The sequence below is a fragment of the Pocillopora verrucosa genome, chromosome 1, assembly GCF_036669915.1.
Source record: "Pocillopora verrucosa isolate sample1 chromosome 1, ASM3666991v2, whole genome shotgun sequence".
In the NCBI taxonomy this organism is placed as follows: Eukaryota; Metazoa; Cnidaria; class Anthozoa; order Scleractinia; family Pocilloporidae; genus Pocillopora; species Pocillopora verrucosa.
This window is the reverse complement of record NC_089312.1, coordinates 16,832,082-16,839,236: the sequence shown is the minus strand read 5'-3', so window position 1 is coordinate 16,839,236 and position 7,155 is coordinate 16,832,082. Positions and strand designations below refer to the sequence as shown.

Here is a 7,155-nt window from a genome sequence, read left to right as displayed (position 1 = left end):
TACAAGTGGCGGGTGTGGTGGTAGATAGTGGACAGGAAACCGTTTTTGGTTTCCTTCCAAGGTTGAAAACTTTTGAGTACTGCCTACTAGAGGCGGGTGTGTTGATAATTTTTAAGGACCATCAAATAGAGGCAGGGGCAGGTGTGGTGGGGGATGGTGGATGGATTGAACCCCAATTTGTCATTTTATTCTCTGAATTGGGGGGCGATCCAATTTTGCTTTCTTTCTAAGATTGATATTTGTCTCTAGTTTTATGTTTAAGGGTGATCGTGTTTCTTGGTATCCAGCTTTGGGTGGTTGAACAAACCTGCAAAACAGAGAAATGAAATCAAGGCCAAGAATTTGAGTAATTTCAACGTTTACCCCAATTTTTTGCCTTCCCTTCCATGGTCTTTTTTTATTTAAAATAAATTGAATAAAACCAATAACGTTGAAGCTATCAGAATAAACGTTTAATTTTTTCAAGAGAGACTAAAAATACTTTTTACGGTCTTTTTTTTCCTCTCTAGCAATGACAAATATATTTAATCACCTGAGGAACACGAAATGCCAGTCTTCAAAATGGCTTTTCCTAATTGATCCTTTCTTAGGTCCAATCTTTATTATTTGCTTCATTCAGCAATCTGTAGAAAGTTTAACATTACAAATGTAACCTGTACTTCTATGTGAACGGGCAGAAAATAAACATCATTTAATACAAAACCAGGTTCAGTGTACTGTTCAAGTCTTTGAGTTTTAGAAATTCACAAAGTATAAATTTATTAGAATGGAGAATGCATCTCTTTTATGAAATAAGTAAGCAATGATGGAAAGAAAGAGAGAAGGGCGAAACTGTAAGTGAAGAGCTGTAAAATCCCTCAGGTAGCGTGAATTCTGCTTTTGGCATGGACTTTGCATATTAAAATTTGCGTTTTGCACATGGCTTTTTGAAATGGCTACAAAGCAAATTTTCAGTAATTATTGATAACACGAAAACATATTTTGGTGAAATTTTAGGCCATGAAGAAACACCTGTGGAATTGTATGACTTGAATTTGACTAACTCAATTTCATTTTATTAATTTTGTTCAACACTAAAATAGACAGTGGTTGACTTTTAATTACTTCAATTACATGTTGAAGAAATAACAACAGTGGAAATCAATGTGTATTCTCTGATTTGACAGGCAGGAAAAAGAAGGAAAAACCGCAGATGCTAAAATTTCAAGACGTTCCGGCACTAAAGCCAAACCTTGCAGTTATTTTGGACCTTTATGTAGTTCAATTTTAGTTTGCCTTTAGCGATAGGATCAACTTTTCAAGCTGTTCAAGTCCTAATATGGTTTTTTTATTATTGAGATCTGACCAAAAGACTACTTATCCAAGCAATTTCATGTAGTGAAAATGTTATACGATCAAAAGTAAGTGTACAGCATCTCACTGTCACATGGAAAGTCCTAATTGGCTTCTGTGGAATAAAACCATGGACTGAGTAAGATGTAGAACTTTCTAACCTGTAATCAGTATATCAACACATCATCTTGTAACCTTCCATCCCGGTTGACATCATCAACTACTCTTCATAGAAACCACTACCTACCTGAAAAAGACAGTTTCTACAAAACTTACTTGCGAGTGAAAACGTCTGCCAGATTGATACTGTATGTAAATTATTACATACTATACAGCTACAGGGAAAGAACTTAAACTAGAAAATAAAGTAGAGCCAAAGTAAACTCCATGTCACTGCTGAGTAAAATCTATGTCACTCCCCTGGCCAATTTCCTCACCACCCCTCTAAAGAGGAGAGAATTCCATTCTAACTGAAAATTCTACCTGATTATTCTGGCCCAAAAAACGGTAATACTATATCGTGAACAATACAAAATTATTCAGGCATTACGTCACCAAGATAGAATTTTTAATTAGCTAAGCAAGTAATGGAAAGCCTTAAATGTTATTGGTTGAAACGCTTCTTTACCACACATCTACAGGCTTTATGACACGGTCTGCTCTTAAGAGCGAATGGGAACACAAAAACTGCTTAGATACTCGATTCTTATGGCCAGGATTCAAGTATGCAAAATCTATGCATCAAGTTGGCAAAAGATATTGCCATTAAAAGAAAGGCAGCTAACCTGTCTTCTTTTTCAGTGCCCTCCTTATCCCACACCCCCAGAATAAACCAGTCAGTCAGTAAGTAAGTTATTCAGTCAGTCAGTCCCTCCATCAGTCAACCACCCAGCCAGCCGGCCAGTCAGCCTGCAAGCCTGTCAGTGAACTAACACGACAGCCGGCCAGTTGGCTGGTCAGTCAGTTGGTTAGTTAGCCAGTCAGTCCCTCTGTCAGTCAATCACTCAGCCAGTCAGCCTGCAAGCCAGTCAGTAAACTAATGATGCAGCCAGCGAGTTGGCTTGTCAGTCAGTCGGTTAGTCAGTCAATCAGCCTCTCTGTCAGTTAGCCATACAACCAGCCTGCTAGTCAGCCAGTCAATCCTTCAGTCAGTAAGTCATCATATTGTGAAGGAGCCTAGAGCCAACTGTACCCACATTTATATGTTTAAAATTTGATAGACTACCTTGAAACTAAAAATTAAGTCACCTTTCATTTGCATTGTTGTTGTCAGTCATCATCAATCTGTCAATACTTTTCACTGTCATTTTTTGGCTCAAGATGTTTGGCTCATGCTTTTATGGTGAACCTTAAATAAAGACACATTATTGAATTACTACATGTAACACTCTTTAATCAAAACAAATTGCATTCTATCAGTATCATGGTAGCTTATTTTGACATTATTCATTTGCCTCTCTCGGTACACTGTAAGTAGCCCATGCAGCCAAAGTTTATCCAAAAGCTTTACCATGACAACTATCTGAAGAGACTGAGAGTATTACTTAACTACTTTTCCAAAATAAGATGTTTGAACATAACACATTAACTCCAGCTAGGTCTTTAAGCCATCCTTTTTCATTTAGAGTCTAGTTGGTTAGCCAACTGCTTGTACTGATTGCCCAGTATTTCATAATAATCATATTGCACTGACCCCGTTTGTTTGAAAATTGGACAATGCTATCCAGCAGACAAATCACTACCTGGTAGACAGAAATATTTTTTTGTGAAACCATATTTTCTGGGTAATGATCATCTGGGACACTTCCCCATCCAGCTGTCTAACGGCTCAGATCCTATCCAACACTTTTGTTAGAGCTTTGCATCAAAGTGCAATGGGAAATACAGATCCTAACAGGAAACAGTCCACAATTTATTTAATGAATACTTGCTGTGTGTTATTATTTGAGTAGACATGTCCATCCATAACAAGCAGTACCATTGACTAAAGGGAAAATTAAGGATATGAAAGCTCAAACAAATAAACCTCATTCCCTTGTTTAACACATAAAAGGCTCTGATTTGTTTTACCAGTGAGCAAAATGTCTGCTTGTATTATATGTTAAACCATCAAATAACTGATTAGTAATTCACTATGGTTTGACTTTTTTTGGTTTCTAGATTTTCAAACTAAATCCTACTACCTTATCTGAGTATTGCATCAATCAAACAAGCTGTGTGCAAAAGACAGAAATAGCACTAGCAAAATCATTAAAGTCCTTAAAGCCCTTAAGAGTTTGTTGCTTTAAGAGTAATAAATGCAGTAAAACCAAAGTTTGGATTGTTCAGAGTAGCCATTTCATTGCTACCCTTTCTATCTGTATTTTTGCCATCTTCTACTGTGAACTACAGTGTACAGTATAACTGTGTACTTAGAAAAATTGTTTCTAAAAAAGAAAAACTTATTACCCTAGTGAAGTATCCAGTAATTAAAATTGCCAAATCCATGTCCACCACGACTTACCCTGTCACAATTTTACAAGAGTGCTATCAGTCTAAGGTATTCTTCAATAAAACTTTGTAGAGCCTGAACAAAGAAAATGCCACCTTCCCAAAATAAGTGACAAAGAAAAATAATTTTCACAATAGTCTCTAAAATGAGTGGAAACAACCAATATTCTTGCCAAATTGTTAAGAAACTAAACTAACACTAAGTTTTTTGCAAAGTATTGCCTCCATCTTCAGAAATAAAACCAGCAAAATACAAATTTCAATGACACCCACTCTTGCCTTGCTTAATGAAAAGTTAATTATCAACTAAAAATCACTATTGTTGATTGCAAACAAAAGATGAATCTTACCCTGACTGCATGGAAACTTCCAGTTGCTTGGAAATATAACTATTTATAACTAATCATCTAATTCATGTTACCCTTTAAACTAGTAAAATTATAACCTTAATCAAAAGATCACCTCAAAATGTACAACATGATCTTCACAATATCTATAGACCCCTCATGACACCTTATCTACAATCACATGCTTCTTACTCTACATTGAGTATTTTGCTGATTCATCTTTTGTGACTCTAACAATATATGCACACAATCCCCTTGTTTGCTACTGCAAAGTTTGACATTTTACCATGGAAATTATGTTGCTATGTATGTTTACCCAATTTGATATGATGGCATGATACCTGGTAATGAAATTCAAAATTTTTAAAACATGTCCACCCTCATTCCTATAACAAAATCTCCTCAGCAATAAACATTCTCTGCACCAAATTTACCACACTATATCGAATGCAAAGCCACTCCAGCTAAGACACCTCACAAAAAAGTGGGTTTTTCAAAAGGAAAATCAGCTGATGAGAATCATTATAATTTATCATGTGATTGATCAATCCTTTAATTAATCACCACTCATATAATCAGTTTCACATACTTGTATCTGTATCCCTTTTTATAATATAACTGATAATGTAAAACTTTCCATACATAGTGCTTAAGAGATGAGTCTTTACAATCGCACAATTTACTGTAAAAGTGATTTGAAGACACTGACTGATGGCCTTGTTAAAATTTCTTAAGGTAAATTATTCCATAGCCTTGGTGTAGCAACTAAGAAAGCCCTGTTACCCTAGGTTTTCAACTTGGTCTTTTGAAATTCTAAAAGATACTTATAGAGGGCATTAGAGGAACCAATAGATGACTGATATATGCAAGTGCAAGATAATTCAATCCCTTGTGTGTAAGCAATGAACTTTGATAATAATTTGCTGCTCTACAGGGAGCCAGTGTAAGTGCTTAAAAATCAGGCGTGTGTAGAGCCCTAAACTGTTTAGTAACAACACAAACAGTGGAGTTTTTTTCTAATGCACTGTTCAAGCAAAGCAAAGAGAAATGAGTGACACTCATTTAAATGAAAAGTAACTCTTTAAACAATACCAGCATAAGATCGAGTATGAGTCAAATTGGTAGATACGATGTCCATACCATCACAGGTAAAGTTATAGCTAGGGACTCAAAGTATTCTCTGTTTTCAATATTGGTGAGTTTCCGTGGGTGTAACTTTGATAAAGCAACCAATATACAACAACTTTCTCAAGACTGCTCTCAAGCTTTCTTTTGATTTCTTTCAAAAACCTCTTTCCCAAACTTTGAGTTGCCAAACTTGGGTGCTGTGTATACAATAACTGTCTTATTCCTATCGATATCTATGATGACATAATAACATTCTCTAACTAAAGCAGTCTCAGGACCATAAAAGTTCTTAAATACTGATGGGAAGATCACCCTGAGACAAGTTATTGCAACTGTGTTCAATCAATTGTGAAGCTATCACTTTTTCAGTAATTTGAGACATAAGCATAAATTTGGAGACGAGATGGAAGTTCGCACGATGTTTTACCGGTTTGTAAGATGTGCTGATTTGAGGCTGTACCAAGGCATTAGAAGGTATAACAATTGAACAGTACAGCCTTTCATTGGGATCATCAGGGGAGGGACATTGCGTGACGCTAAACCCGAAGGATCCACTGAAGGATCTACTGAGTGAGTTCCTGTCCCACACGAAAAAAACTACATTAACATTCACGCCTGAAAGAACTCCTATAACAACAAAAACAACACCACGTGTCCAGAGGTATCCAGATTTAAATATTCAAATTTGCAGCAATACTCCTCTCAAAAATATCGGAATAATTCACCCATTTTAAGCCTACTATGCCAGTAATATTATATATTACACAGATTAAGCAAATTTTTAAAAAGTGTAATTTTTTAAAGTTTTCTTAACCTACCTCTTGCTGTCAATTTGACATCTGGCATGCACTTGGGAAACTGAGTGGTCTTCATCTTCCTTCCTTCTTATATCTATATATCACTAAGCAAAGGAAAGTTGCAGAGAAGCTGAGTAGTCCTCTAATTCCGGGCCTTTTGCCAAAGTAAGCTGTCATTTCCTTGCAGTTCTCACAATATCTTTCGCAATGTCCCGCCATGTTGGAGAGCTCAGTCCTATGCCCAGCTCTCCTCCACAACGATGAAACGCGCACGTTTCACGAACAACAATGCGCGAAAACGCGGGAAATTCCAGATGCTACGAGGAAACACGTCAGGCTTTTCGGAATTCCGGGGAAGTTCAGACTTTGGTCGCTATTTTGACATTTCAGAAATGTCCTTTTTTTTCTAGTTTGGAAAGCTCTGCCGTTTCTCCAATGTAGCACCACGAATATTTGGTACAAGGAATTTTTTGTACGACGTTTGTCTGAGAATCTAGCGAAGGTGGAAACTTCGAGGCCGGGAACCGTCGTTGTGGGGTGGACAATGGTTTGTTTAGAGAGAGCGCGTGTTAAAGGTTCGGGCATGCCTTTTATGTAACGAAGAGAAGCGAAAGACTTGGGTGAGTCGGGTGGTTCAACCATCTTGAAAAACATTTCAACAAGTTCCCCTGGGGATATGTTTGTCGAGGATTGGGTCGTTATAATCTGTATGTGATGAAATTAGAAGATCATCGCAGCTAAGAACACTACTGAAACTAGTAGTTGTAAGTTTTTCAGGTCCTACTTACAACTACTAGTTTCAGTAGTGTTCTTAGCTGCGAGGATCTTCTAATTTCATCTTTCCACCGCAGTGCAAATATGTGAATTTTCATATATCTAAATCTTCAATCTGTATGTTTTAAATGAACTTAGAAGGATAACTTTGGATTCCAGAGCTGTCAAACTCTATTATGTTCCCACTTTTTGCCTTCGGAAGAATTGGGTAAATTTAAGTCTCAGTTCAAAACAGTTGCTGCTGTGCTGGCCTTCTGTCTACTGTCAAGATGGGAAATATTAAGTCC

The 7,155-nt window shown here is 36.8% G+C and overlaps 1 long non-coding RNA gene across 2 annotated transcripts; it reads right to left on the bottom strand.

Moving 5' to 3' along the window:
- Window positions 1-171: 171 nt before the first annotated feature.
- On the bottom strand, window positions 172-6,318 carry LOC136277721 (uncharacterized). Of its 2 annotated transcripts, XR_010716006.1 has the most exons (5): window positions 6,116-6,318; window positions 2,581-2,680; window positions 1,494-1,579; window positions 533-623; window positions 172-307 (listed from the first exon to the last, which is right to left on the bottom strand). It is a non-coding gene; the product is annotated as an uncharacterized lncRNA (long non-coding RNA). The 2 variants fall into 2 exon arrangements; XR_010716007.1 differs by lacking the exon at window positions 1,494-1,579 and having other exon boundaries at window positions 1,609-2,680.
- Window positions 6,319-7,155: the final 837 nt, after the last annotated feature.